The 14,942-nt window shown below is 32.2% G+C and overlaps 1 long non-coding RNA gene across 3 annotated transcripts; it reads right to left on the reverse strand.

Annotated features, from left to right (window-relative positions):
* Nucleotides 1-1,329: 1,329 nt before the first annotated feature.
* LOC107918040 (uncharacterized) lies at nucleotides 1,330-13,892 on the reverse strand. Of its 3 annotated transcripts, none has more exons than XR_005918884.1 (4): nucleotides 13,738-13,892; nucleotides 13,143-13,231; nucleotides 12,671-13,032; nucleotides 1,330-1,612 (listed from the first exon to the last, which is right to left on the reverse strand). It is a non-coding gene; the product is annotated as an uncharacterized lncRNA (long non-coding RNA). The 3 variants fall into 3 exon arrangements; XR_005918934.1 differs by having other exon boundaries at nucleotides 12,671-12,831; nucleotides 13,738-13,891; XR_005918832.1 differs by having other exon boundaries at nucleotides 12,671-12,862; nucleotides 13,738-13,891.
* Between the last annotated feature and the right edge of the window lie 1,050 nt (nucleotides 13,893-14,942).

Raw genomic sequence — 14,942 nt, forward strand, 5'->3', positions numbered from 1 at the left:
ATCCTCACCCTCCTCAACTTTCATGCCGTTTTGACTATGACACACTTATCGTTTCCCTTATATTTTCTCTTCTTTCTTTTTTTTTTTTTGGGGGCGGGGGGGGGGGGGGAAGAGTTGTTTTATTTATTTTGTATCAAATTTTTTATTTATTAATCAAAATAATTATTTACCTAAATGTATTTTTGACTGTTATTTTGACGAAATCGTAGCTTCTTGCAGTCTTTTCAACAACCTAATATTCATGTTTTATTCGTAGGTCCAACAAAATGAATTTTATTTTAGAGACATGGAGGTCAAACCCTATAAATACTTCCTCCCCTTTATTTTATTTTTGGGGCAAAAAATCAACCATAAAGTCTCTCATTTCCTAAGTATCAAATCTCAGAACTTTTTTTATCAAATTTCTTTACTTTAATTAAATTTTTATCAACAGTAAATGGTTTTATTTAGATTGCAAGATGAACAAATAGCTTCCATTGCCACAAACACAGTAAAATTAATTTCTTTATTATTAAATTTTGTTATTGTAACACCCCTCACTCGACCAGATTGTTGGGTCCAAATAACAGAATATTACATTTAATAAAAAATAATTTATATAAAAAACTTTCAAATTTATATAAAAATTATAATTATTATAAATCACATACAATACATACATAATAATCTCAGATCAGTAAGGACCTAATTATGAAAATCTAGACATGAAATGAGATTTGATTGTAAAATTTTAAAGTTTAAAATTAATATCAAAAGTTCATAGTTGGTATCGATACCTTTTTAAAAATCGATACCAACTTACGATTATGTTTTCTTTGCAAATCAAAGGTATTGATATTTATCAACTGGTATCAATAGTTTATGAAAAAGTATCAACTTCTATAAATATTGATACCATATTAACATTCTGTTTGTTTTAAAACTGTTCATATGGTCAAGTATTGATACCAAATGCTAAAATATCAATGCTAAGTCTAGAAATGGTAAAAAACACCAAAACTAAAATGGTACCTTATAAACATAATTGTAACATAAAAATCATCAACTAAGTACCTTCCTATTCATTTCCAATATGTCAAAAACATCACTTTAAACAATCAACTTAATTGTTTAACCAATATGTTACAACTGACACCTCAATTAACAAATCAAACCAAACAAAAGACCACATTCAACTATTTCAAAATGTCTTCAATGGCACCTCAAAACATTCAACCTAACATGTGATCATCCAACCATTCAAACCATCTTTCAATTGATTCCATATTAGGTTTTATAACTGAAGTGCAAGGATTAGTAAATCATTTCAAACATGGCATAGCATAAGCATTATCTTTCCATACCTATATTTTAGTATATCACTTAAATACCTATTAATCAAATAATATGCCCATCAACTATTTAACAAGTTATCATTATCATGATCTTTGTCATCACGCGCACAATATTTACATATGATCCACAAAATGCCAATGCAACCCAAAATAGACATCATATAACCCTTAGATTTATTAGGTACATGCCAAGACCCAAAATGAAACACATCACCAACACTTGAGTTCGGGATTGTCGCTGGATGTTGAGTTGATGATCGAATCGATAAGTACCTAACCTGCACACGAGAAAACCAAAACTATACGCTGAGTGAATAAGTCATAATGATGCATAAACTTAATTAAGATAATATGCAATATGGAAATCCAATAGGCTAATTCACAGTCATTAACCCCAATATGCTCATTTTACAAATACATAGCATTCACATTTCATAAGTCATTTGCAAATTCAACTAATGTAATGACATATTTCATCTCAATTTCTTATTTCAAGTGTTGATTGAACAAATACAATCAATATTCATAGTTCAATCCATTATTTCATATTCTATTTCACATTTCATTTCATTCCATAACATTTTCTATTTCAATAGCATTGCCATTTCAAAATCATTATCTTGATTTCACCATTTATTTCCCTATTAACTCGACTCAGACTCAGACTTGGACGGATACACGGATCCAACCAACACACCAGTTTGGCATCTAGTGCTTCATCAGGTAAATCCGAAGCAAGTAGTTGCGCCCAACACTATAAATAAGTTTGACGCCCAGTGTCTCTTTGGTTAAACAGAAGCAAATTGGCACCCAATGCCTCATTGACTTGTAGTCGAAGTAACCTTAAACTCTTCCTATCCTATGGCATGCCAATTACATCTGACTCTGCTTGAACAATTAATAGGGTATTCAATTCATTTTTCAATACCATTCAATAACTCGATTCATATCAATTTTATCATGAACTCATTCATTCAAACATATGTCAGCATCAAATATCTCATTTTGTATTCAATTTCCTTATTTATATAAATATACACATGTTTTTCACATATAATCAATTTAACCCTTATAATCACTAATCATTTCAAATCATCTCAATCAATCAATGAACCTTACCTTACATTCTTACTGTGCACAAACAAATCAAAATGTAGCAATTACAAGTTAGTTCAAATTATAGAAACACAAATCGTAAACTTCGAGCTATTCTTCAACAACTTTGTCCTTTCCTTTCCTTTTCCTTTCCTTTTCGAGGAATCCGAGTCGATATTAGCTAGGATTAAAAACAACACATCAAGTTATCAATTTACAGCCATTTTCACATTCAAATTTCTAATGTTTACAATTTTTGCAATTTATTCAATTTAGTCCCTAAAACTAGGACTAACATAACTTTTAAATTTAACCTCCAATTTTTATACCAATTTCACTCTAAGTCTAATTTAACTCCCTAATTCTCATTTCTATCCCAAAATTTTGAACTTTGTATAATTTAGTCCCTATTACACAAAATCATCAATTAACTTTACAATTCAGTCATTTATCAATTCTAAGTTTAAAATCTATCAAAATACCAAAAGCTTCAACCATCTAACAATGGAAACTTCTTAATTCTTTAACAATACTAAAAAATTCAACACGAGTCGATTAGCTTATAGTATCGAGATTCCAAAAACATCAAAATTACGAGAAAAAGACTAAATTGAACTAACCAAAATTAAGCTTAAAAAATAAACCCTAAAATCGTGCGTGCCTTTCCCCTTTCTCCTTGGTTTCTAATTGATGAAGATGAAAAAGAGAAAAATGTTTTCTCTTACCATCCACCAATATTATATCATTTCTTTATTTTATTATACTTTTTCATTTTATAATTTAATTTAACTATTATAAATAATATAACATACATATTTCATTAACCGGCCATGCATTAACAATTTTAGGAATATTTATTATTTTAACCCTTTTATTTAAGTTCTAATTATAATTCCTTAGTAAATTGCATTTTGACCAATTATGCGATTTAGTCCTTGCACTTCAATTAAGCATTAATTCAACGAAATTACCTAACCGAAATTCAATTCACTTCTAATAAAACTCTGTGAATATTTAATAAAAATATTTACGTGTCCAGTTTACGAAATTGGGGTTCTAAAACCATATTTTTCGACACCGCTAACTTCTAACTCGTTACAGTTATTATTAAATTTTGTTTAAATTGTAATAAAGTAAATCTTTTTTTCTTTTCTTTTCTTTTTTTTTTTTTTTGTAATCCTCAATAGGTTGGATATTGACTTGTTCAAGTATGTATAATCTAAAATTTAAAGCCTAAAAAAAACACGAATCACACTTACAAAGGCTCATTTATATAAAATATCTCAAATGAGTCACTTCCATTACGTGCTAGAGTTTCTTGTTTATTAAAAGATGGAGATCCGAGACTCATATTTTTTATTTTCCACGCAACAAAGCAATGATAATACTAAAAGATGTAGCCCTACTAATGAGCCTTCCAATCAATGGTAATGCAGTAACAAGAGAAATAGTATTCAAGATGTTGTCAATACTCTACTCATTGTTGGGTATATTGTCTGAGAAGAAAACTGATTTTGATATTCTTCATGTGAAATTTACATTATTTCAGCCTTTATTTAATGAAAATCTCAATGAGACCGATCGCTTACATGCTCTACACAATCGAAGGAACGTTGATGACAAACAAATGGCAAAATGGTGCAATGCATGTATTTCCCACTTCTCACCAAATTAGATGGGGTTGGAACATACAACTAAAGGTTAGTGGTTTTCACATTCCTCTACAAAATGCTTTGCAAGGTGATGTAGATTGAGATCGATGAAATAAATTATTATTGTCTAATTCTGCAAGGGTGGGCATAGATGCAATTGTCATGTTCAACATCCATATCTATACTACTATTTCCTTTTTACACAAAGGTGAAAATATAATCATATTTAACATATTATCTTATAAAACATACTAAATAAATATTTATAATGTTACTATAACGACTCAAAATTTATGTTATCAAAAAGTGTATTTTCGGGTCTCCATTTTCGCAAAACAGATTCGTAAATATTTATTAAATATATTTACGAAGTTAGTTTTGGCTAGGTGAATTAGTTTGAATTATGGATAATTAGGAATAAGGACTAGATTGAATATAGAGTAAAAGTTGAATTATAGAATGGAGAAAAGTCAAGGGACTAAATAAGTAATTAAACCATACATTGACATGTGTGTGGTAAAAATAATTTCCATGTGTATAAATAATATACATATATTTAAATATAAATTAAACTTACTTATAATTTAAGTAAATATTATAATATTATTATAATATATCATTATAATTAAAATAAAACATGAAATACATAAATAAAGAAAAAGAAGAACAAGAACATAAAGTTGAAACGAAAAAGAAAGAAAGAAAATAGAAAGAAAAAGAAAAAGGGACATTAGGGTTTTAAGGTTCTAAGTTCAATTGGTAAGTCAATTTAATCCCCTCTTCTTCTTTTTTTGTAATTTTGATGTTTTTAGAATCCTAGAACAAAATACTACTTGATTTATGTTGAAATTTTAGAAGTTAGTGGATTTTTATAAGTTGTTCATGTTGAATAAATTTAAGTGTTAGGGGTTAAATTGACATAATTTCAAGTTAGAATAGAGAAAATGATTGAATTGTAAAATAAGTTATAAGTTTTGAAATAATAAGGACTAAATTTAGAGAATTTCGAAATTAGAGTTTATGGTGAAATTTAAAAGTTGAAATTAGTCTAAAGTGAGAATTGAATGAAAATATGAAATTAGTTTTAAATAACATATAGTTAGTTTTGATTAGGGACTAAATTGAAATGTGAGCAAAATTTGAATAAAAATTGAAATATTCAATGTGAAATTGTGTGTATTGATGATTTTAAATTGTTTTAATTTCCGTAGCTAACGTCGTGCCGAAAACTTCGGCTAAGAAGGGAAAGGAAAAAGTTGATGAGGAGTAACTCGAGAAATTATGGTTTGTATTTTTACAATCCGAAGCTAATTATTAATTAAGGTAAGTATTGAATTGAATTGAATTGAATTAAATTATGAGTATATTTGATTATTTGGAATACATATTGATTGGAAATTGAAAAGTTATTTGAAAGCCCTATTAACTGTATCGGGTCGAGTCGGATATAGTTGGCATGTCATATATTGGAAGAGTTCAAGGATTCTTCGACCAAGAAGTTGATGAGACATTGGGTGTCAAACTATTACTTCGGATAAATTCGATGACGTACTGGGTACCAACTTACTTTAGCATGGCCGATGAGACATTAGGTGTCAATCTATTACTTCGAATTATCCGATGAGGCACTGGGTGTCATACTGGTGTGTTTTGGTTGGATCCGTATATCTGCCAAAGTCCGAGTCGTGTTAATAGGGGTAAATAAATGAATTGGCAATATGAATGATATTGGATGATTTTGAATATGAATTGGATTGGGATATTGAATTGACATATGAAAATGAAATATATGAACCATGGGTCCATGAAATAGTTATTGAAATAGTGAAGTGATGTATGAATCAAAGTGGAGAAAATTGTTTGAAATAGCTATTAATGAGATATGAAAGTTAAATGTATAAATTGTTATATTGATTGATTAATGTTCTTGTATGATTAAATGTGTAATGTTTAAATATATTATTTTCTTTAAAACATTCGGATTATAGAAATACCACTGAGTTTATACTCAGCGTACAGTTTGTTTTCCATGCGCAAGCTAGGCTGAAATCAAATTGTCGAATCAGCATCTAAAGCCGCTCCTGAACTCAAAGTGGTGAAGTATATTTCTTTTTTGTAATGGCATGTACCTAGGACATCATATGTATGTCATTTTGTGAAATGATTGTATATGATGTTATAAGATGATACTAGTTACTTATATATATATGAACATATGTATGTTATGTTCAAGTAATAATATGGTATGTTCAAGTTAATACTCAAATGGATATGAAATATGCAAATCTAAGGTTAAAATTGTATGAAAATTTGGGTTAGCTTAAATGGTGGATTGTCAAACAATATATGTAAAATACCTATGAGGGTACATTAATTAGATCCTTAGATTGATGATTTTGGCATGTATTAAAGGTATTTGAATGTGTTTTGGATTGGTTGGAAAATTTGAATTTTGAGTTGCTTGTTGTTCAAGGTTTGCTGGGTTGGTAAACTTGATGTATAAGGCTCATTTTGAGTCTACACGGCCTGGCACACGGGCGTGTGACCAGACCATGTGAGACACACGGCTCGCAAATAGGCGTGTGGGTTGGCCGTGTGTCCCCTGAAACTTAAGTTTTTCAAAACAGAATACTCAGGTATTACCACACGGGTAGAGATGCGGGCGTGTGTATCAGCCTTGTGAGGCACAATACTAACACACGGGCGTGTGGCTAGCTGTGTGGCCTAAGTCAGAGAGTTACACAGGGTTAGACACGGCCTGAGGCACAGGTATGTTTAAGGTCACATGGGCGTGTCCCTAAATCACATGGGCGTGTGAGCCCTGTACTTAGAAAAAAATTTAAAATTTCATGAAAAATTTTCTAGACTTCCGATTAAGTATCAATTTGTTTCTAATATGTGATTTGGGCCTCGAGGGCTCAATAAAGGAACATTATGATTAAATTATGATGTGTATGTTAAATTATTATGTGATTATTCATATTTATTTTGAAATGTCTGGTAATGCTTCGTAACCCTATTCCGACGACGGATAAGGGTTAGGGGTGTTACAGTTACTTACACTTAATGTTTAAATAGATTTAACCATCACTTGAATCATACTAATTATATGAAGGATTACCTAGATTCAATAGGAAATCAATCAACATGCATTGGAATAAGTTACTATTATATTTGTATTTAATTAATATAATTATCATCTTAGATAAATATACTTGTATTTATTATGATTATTTGTTGTTTGTGTGAATGTTGTACCAAGATGATGCAATTGTCACGGGCCAAGGTGCAAAGCCAGTGACCATCATATAAAATGCATCCATAGAGATCTATCAATTAGATAGGGATCATTTGACTCACGAGAACTAGCCCAATTTAAAAACTAATGGAGAAGCCTGTCTGTTTGAAGCTTAGGTAGCCCAATAAAGTAGATATGAAAAGTTAGGCTACCTTATTAAATAGGGAAACTAATCTTGGAAGATTGAAGGGAATCATATCTGATAAGATTTGATTTGATTATGTAAATCTTATAAATCCCTTAATTGTAGGGAGAAGCTTCATCTTGTAATGCCCTGATAAATTTATTTCTGTATCTGTAAATTTTGACACAAGTGTGTATCTACTTCAGTGGTTAAGTGTTCTGGGTGTGTTTGAAAGGTCTTGGGTTCAAGTTCTACCTTTAGAAAATTTTGTTATTTTTCTGATCCTAACCTTACCCTTGTTGGATGGGTTTATATATTAAACTGTTTGTTAATTCATATTAGAATGAGCCCGCTGGTTCGGATGGTAAAGGGTTGGTGTGTTGGGGGTTCTGTGTTCGAATCCTTGCGTGTTAAATAGAGTTTCGATTGAGCTCAAATTCTGAGGGAGTTATGAGTAGTGGGTAAGTAGGAGAAAATTGAGGGATTTATGGGATTTCTTATTTTTTTATTATAATTTTATTTTTCTTTTCTAATTTTAATTTTTCTTTCTCTTCCCAAATTTTCCAAACATTTGACTTTTTTCCCTATTGTCTGGTAAAATCTTTTGTTATCTTGTGTTCGAAATTCTGTCGAAATCTTGTTAATCAATTTCAGTTTTCAATTCTTTAGTGTTTTTGTACGTTTGGTAAGTGCATGGGGTATTTTCGTGTAGATTAAGGAAAATCATTCCTTAAGTTGTTCAAATCGATTCTTTTCTCTCTCCCGTTAGTTAATTGTGAGTGTTAACAGCAGAGAATCGTGAATAACAGGGCTATCCTCTTGCGAAATCATAGCCAGAATTGTTTGGAGTAATAGAAATTTTGTTGGTTTTATGGTTTCAGATTAATCTCGAATTAAGACTGAATTTGGAGTTTGGTTTGTTGATTTTAGGTTCTGGTGATCTCGGGTGTGTTCTTGTATCAAAATTGAAGTAGGTGTGTATCCCTTACGCGTGAAAAATGAGTTTCGACTCTAGTGGATTAAAAATAAACAAAACTAATGGATTAAAGCTATTCTGCTCTAGTGGCATGAGTTCATTTGCTCTTGTAGCATTTTGTTTCTTTTTTCATTGAGTTTTTGTTTAAGCGTTCATAGAGGATGTTTTGGCAGATCTGCATTTAGAGGATGAGGAGGCAAGTGAGAATGAAGGCTGGCAGGTGGACTAGGAGACAGTTGAAGAGGAGATTGTCTACTATCTTACTCTTATCGGTTGTTTTCTTATGACAAGTGCTATCAAATTTCAATCCATGATATCAAATTTGGCTAATCTTTGGCACCCCTTCGGAGAGGTTACAATTATTGATTTAGGGGAAAAGAGATTTCTCTTTCATTTCTACTATGAAGTTGACATTGAATGGGTGATTAGTTTGGACTTTTAACAATCATTTGTTGATTTTACAAATTTAAAAGAGGAGGATGAACCGTTAAGTGTCCCATTATTTCATGCGATTTGTTGGGTTCAAATATATGATCTCCCTAAGGTATTATTTTGAATCAATGGCCAAGTAATTTGGAAATTTTATTGGGACCTTCTTGGACTATGACGAAAAAGCTATGGCCGCGGGTTTGAGAAATTATATACGAATTCGTGTGGAAATGGATATCAGGAAATTGATAAAACGACGGAAGAAACTTATTATTGGCAATGGTAAGGAGCACTTTGTCTCTTTTAAGTATGAGAAACTCACGACATTTTGCTTTTTATATGGGAAGCTTGGTCATGGGGAAAGCTTTTGTCCTATCCAGATTATCCATGAGAAGGAGTTGCCATTAGGCTGGAATATATCCCTAAAAGTTACACTGCATAGGGCTGCAACAAGTGGCAATATCTGGCTGCGTGATTCGAGCAGGAATTGGGGAGTCAATTTTGGAAACAATGTAAAAGGGAATGGACGGATATTAAGGGATAATTCTATCCCAAATTTAATGAGAGTGATGGGTGCAAATCTGGGCATTAATCTAGTCAGCAAATCAAACTATGATTTGGAGGGAAATCTGGCTAATATGGTGAATATGGATTCTTTAAAAGAGGAAAGGCACATCTTGTCTACTGATGGAAAAAAGCGACCCAGAACTAGTTATGTTTCGCAAGTTTCTTACTAATAAGATTTAAGCAAAACTTCAGGGCAGTAGTCTAATGTTCACCATAGCAATCAATCGGTTGAACCTGCAAGGCAAGTCAACCAGGATCAATGAAAATCTTAAGCTGGAATGTCCGTGGGATGTCTATGGGTTAGGAAAACCACTGTCAATTCGATAGATTTGGCATATGTTGGAGGATTTACAACTCCAATTTATGTTTTTAATAGAGACTAAAGTAGACAGTAGTAGGATGGAGAGTATTAGAATAAGTGCGAGATTTCTTTATAGTATTGACGTTCAAGCATCTAGTTCTCATGGTAGGCTTTCGTTGGGTTAGAAGTATGATTGTGATGTTTCTTTGCAAAGTATGTCCTCTTCCCATATCGATGTTAAAATTACTGAACGTGATACAAGAGTTTCTTGACGTCTGATAGGGTTCTATGGATCTTCGAATGGTCGAAAGAGGAGGGAGTCCTAGGAACTTTTGAAATTGTTGAGCCAAAGTAACAATCTTCCTTAGGTGGTTTAAGAAGACTCTAACAAAATCTTATTCAGTTACGAGAAGTAATGAGGTCGCTTAAGGGATGATCACCAAATGGGGGATTTTTTCCAAACGTTGGATGAGTGTCAGTTGAGGAATTTGAGATATTTTGGTAGATGGTTCACCTGAGAGAAGGGTAATTTTGCTTCAAATAATATAAGGGAATAATAGGATAGAGGAGTGGCTAAAAACATATGGTGTGACTTATTTCCAAATCATCGACTTTCACATTTGGAACATTCATTTTCTGATCATTGTCTCATAATGTTAGAGACGAATGTTGTGGCAAATACTGCTTGAAGAAGGCCTCATAGTTTTAAACTCGAAGCGAAGTGAATTTTGGATGACTCTTGCGATGCTAAGGTGAGGAAACTTTAGAGTGATTATGCGGATCTCCAAGTTTCGAAACGTCTAGAGAATGTTGGAGATGGTTTGAGTCGTTAGGCTAAAACGATAAAAAAAGGACAAAAGGAAGGTGGAAAATAGACTACTCAATCATCTTAAGGTATTAAGAGACAAGACTACAATAGATGATATCATTTTCGAAATCATTGAAACCAAATTGAATCTCAATCTTTAGATGGATAAAAAGGAAATGTATTAGGGGCAAAGAGCTTGATCAAACTGGCTTAATTATGGAGATCGCAACATGAAGTTTTTTTACAATTTTGCCTCTTTTCGTCATCGTACTAACCGAATTAGTGGACTTGTAAATAGAGATGGAATAGTGACGTCTAATAATAATAAAATGATGACTATAACTACTGATTATTTTGCTAATATCTTCACTAGTAACGGCGGAAAAGATTCTAATAGAGTGCATTTGGGTGTTCGTCAATGCATTACTGAAAGAATGAATGAGATGCTCATAGTTGACTTTAGGGGAGAAGATGTGCAAGCAGCTTTGAAAGAAATAGGCCCAACTAAAGCACAGGTAGAGAAGGTTTCCCAGCTCTATTCTTTCAACGTTTCTGGCTAGTGGTAGGGAGTGATGTTATAAACTACTACTTGAAGGTGTTTCATCGTGAAATCCCATTAAATAAGGTAAATCACACCCACATCGTTCTTATTCCTAAGGTTTCTGTACCAAATGCAATGCCTATGTTCTGTCCCATCAGTTTATTTTTTCTCTTTACAAGATTATATCCAAAGTGCTTACTAATAGACTAAAAAGAGTTCTTGATCATTGTATTGATGAGGCCCAGGGGGATTTTATTTTGGTGAGATTGATTTCAGATAATATATTAGCAGTTTATGAGATATTATATACCTTAAAAAGATGTCGATAGGGGAACAATGGGAGTTTCGCACTAAATCTCAACATGAGCAAAGTATATAATAGAGTTGAATGGAATTTCCTTGAAGGTATGATATTGAACATGGGTTTCAATATTGAATGGGTTTCATTAATTATGTATTATGTTACCTTTGTTTCTTATTCAGTGGTGTTTAACGAGGATGTGAGTGATCTGTTTATCCCTAATAGGGGCATCCACCAAGGTGATCCTTTGATCCCTTTACCTTTTCTTACTTTATACTGAAGGTTTTGCTACTTTATTACACAAAGAAAAAGAGGATGATAGGTTGATGGGGGTGAAAATTTGCATGGGTGGTCCCTCAATCACTCACTTATTATTTGTTGATGACAATATGATATATGGCGAAGTTTCTGATGAAAGATGTCAGATTGTCCAATCTCTTCTTCAAAGATATGAGAGATGTTCTAAATTGCAGATATTTTTCAATTCTAATGTCTTGAATAATACTTGTTGTCAGATTACAAGCCGAATGGGGGTTAAACGAGTTTTCAATCCGAAAAATTACTTGGAACTTTCTACTATGGTTAAAAGAAGGAAGAATGTTACCTTCCAACATTTGAAAGATAGATTAAAAGAGAAGATAAGTAATTGGAGTGTTCGAATGTTATCACGGGGAAGCAAGAAGACTTTTATTAAATCGGTTTTGCAGGAACTTTCAACATACTCGATGTCTTATTTCCTTCTCCTTATGTCCCTTTGTAATGAACTTGAGAGGATTATAAGCAAGTTTTGGTGGCAGAAGGAATATAGCCGAAAAGTAATTTTCGTGGTGCAAAAGGAAAGATCTCTGTGCCTTAAAGGAGGAGGGTGGTTTGGGTTCTCGTGACTTCTCCAAGTTCAATATCGTGTTGTTGGCAAAACAAGGATGGAGACTTATAACCAAGCCAGATTCTCTTGTTGCGCTTAAATTGAGAGCCAAATATTACCCACATTTGGACTTTTTGAATGCTAATTTAGGCTTGTCTTCTTCCCATCTGTGGAGGAGTATTTGGGCGACAATAGGACTTTTAGAGAAAGGAATTGGTTGGTGGGTTGGTATCGGCAGTTCTATATCTATTTAGAATGATTGTTGGTTTCCTTATTCACAGGGTTGTCATATACGAGACTTAGTTGTTAATGATTTAGTTAATACTGTGTCCCATCTCATCAATATAGATACTAGAAAGTGGAATGAAAAGTTAATTACCAGTATTTTCTGTCCACAGGAAGTTTCTACCATACTTTGTATTCCTCTGTCTCGTGATGCTGGAGAAGATAAGCTTGTTTGGTTGGAGGAGAACATTGGTGACTATTCCGTTCCCAGTGGCTATCGGCTCCTTCTTCACTCCCAACAAACTAAGCCCTATCCTATGGAATACATGGATTTTTACAAGCGATTCTGAAAAATACAAGTGCCAGCTAAAATTAAAATTACAACCTGGTGCATCCTTAACAATTATATCCTTACTAATACTAATCTATTTACAAAAACAGTGGCCCAAACTCTTGTTTGCTTGATGTGCAACATTAAAGTGGAAACTAATGTTCATGCTATGATGGGCTACCACCCTACAAAGAATATCTGGGTAAGTTTGGGATTTACTGATACTATTGATGGTGTAACAGATAATCTTTGGGATTGGTTCACAAAAAAAACTAAATGGCGAGTAACTGTTTACCTGTCGTCTTATCCTGATCACTGTATGGGAATATGGTTCAACCGTAACAAACTGGTGATGGAAGGGAAACACCTCTCTTCACAAGATATCTACACAAAAATCAGTAGGTTAGTTAGGGAATTGAACCCTCTTGACAGAATGTTACATGGATTTTGGAGGGGATATCAAGATCGGTGGTTCTCCATCAGAACCCCATGTTAAGCTTAATTTTAACGCCACTTAAAAAGGGAATACTAAAAGGTATTACTCAGGGTTTGTTATTCACTCAAATGGACAGATTATGGGTAGTGGCGTCATTCAGAATAAAAATGTATCTGACATTTTCTCGGCAGAAGCCCTGTCATGCCAACAGGGCTTATCTTTTGCGAAAGAAATGGGATTTAACTTTGTGATGGTGGAAAGAGACTCTCGATCCACGATTACCAAGATCAACCAAGAGAAAGAAGATGAGTCTAGAATCGAGGCCTACATCAAAGATATCAAAAATTTGGTTCAGGTTTTTATATCTATTAAGTTCAAATATATTCCAAAAATGGCGAACAACGTTGCTCACCACCTGGATCGAGAAGGATTACAGATGAATGAAGAAACTTACTGGGTGGAAGATATTCATGACAGTGTGCGATCAGTGGTAGAGGAAGATCGGCGTCGGATAGACCCTGGTTAGGTCATCCTCGTGCGAACGCTACTCCGATGGCTGTCTTTTGGTGGGATTGAACGGCTTTTGCTATTTAGGCTAAGTTCTTTATTCTTTTGAAAAGTGCGGTGTAAAAGTACTTTTGAGAAGTACTTTTGAGAAGTACTTTTGAGAAAATTTAAGTGTTTGATATTATTGTCAAAAAGTACTTTTGAAAAGTAAAATGTTCATTTTAGACATGATATTATAAAATAACAAATATGTATTTAAATAATGTTCAAATTAGTTAATATTGTAATATTTTACTAAAATTTTAAAAAAATAATTTATTATAACTTATTGTTAATATTTTAATATATAATATTAATTTTAAATATTTCTAAGTAATTAATATTAATTATTTATTAAATTTAATTAGAATATATAAACTATATTTAAATATCTAAATATAATAATTAAATATTTGTAATTAGATATTGACACAATTATATTATTTTAAAAAATATTTTTTATTTTTAATTAATGCTTTTAGTACATTTGTAAAAATCATATTAAATAACCAAGAAAGAGAATACAAAATAATAGCATCAAACACATTTTAAGTCAAAAAGTAAGGTTAAAAAGGTAAAATAACAGCCAAAAGTGCTTTTTGGCTGAAAAAGCTAAACTTTACTGCTTTTTCATCTCTAAAAAAACTCATCCCAAAAGTTAAAAAAGTTGCCCCAATGATATGTGTTCTTCATTGCTTTTAAGAGAAAAGTACTTTTTTTAAAAAAAGTTCATCTCAAAAGCAATGGAGAACACACCCTAACTATTATTCTTGGTGCTTTAACGCCTTTTTTTTTTTTAAAATAACTTTTGTCCATAGTTGGTTTTCTTTAGAAATTACCTATTATTTTTGCCTTTTTCTAAGTTGTTTTCTCAGTTTGATTGGGTGGGTTTCTTTTCATTTGAATAGAAGTATCGATTATTGCACTAAAAAAAGGTTTAAGGTTGGCTAATTTTCTACCAAGTAAGCAATGCTATTAGAATTTCGTATAAGGGTAATTTTGGCAATCTAAAAATATTTGAGATGCTTTTTCTAGGTAAACTATATACATAGTCATCCAACAATAAAAAATTTCACTTTAGGCATCCATAATAAAAAGTTTACAATTTAAGCA

Source organism: Gossypium hirsutum, chromosome A01, assembly GCF_007990345.1.
Source record: "Gossypium hirsutum isolate 1008001.06 chromosome A01, Gossypium_hirsutum_v2.1, whole genome shotgun sequence".
NCBI lineage: Eukaryota > Viridiplantae > Streptophyta > Magnoliopsida > Malvales > Malvaceae > Gossypium > Gossypium hirsutum.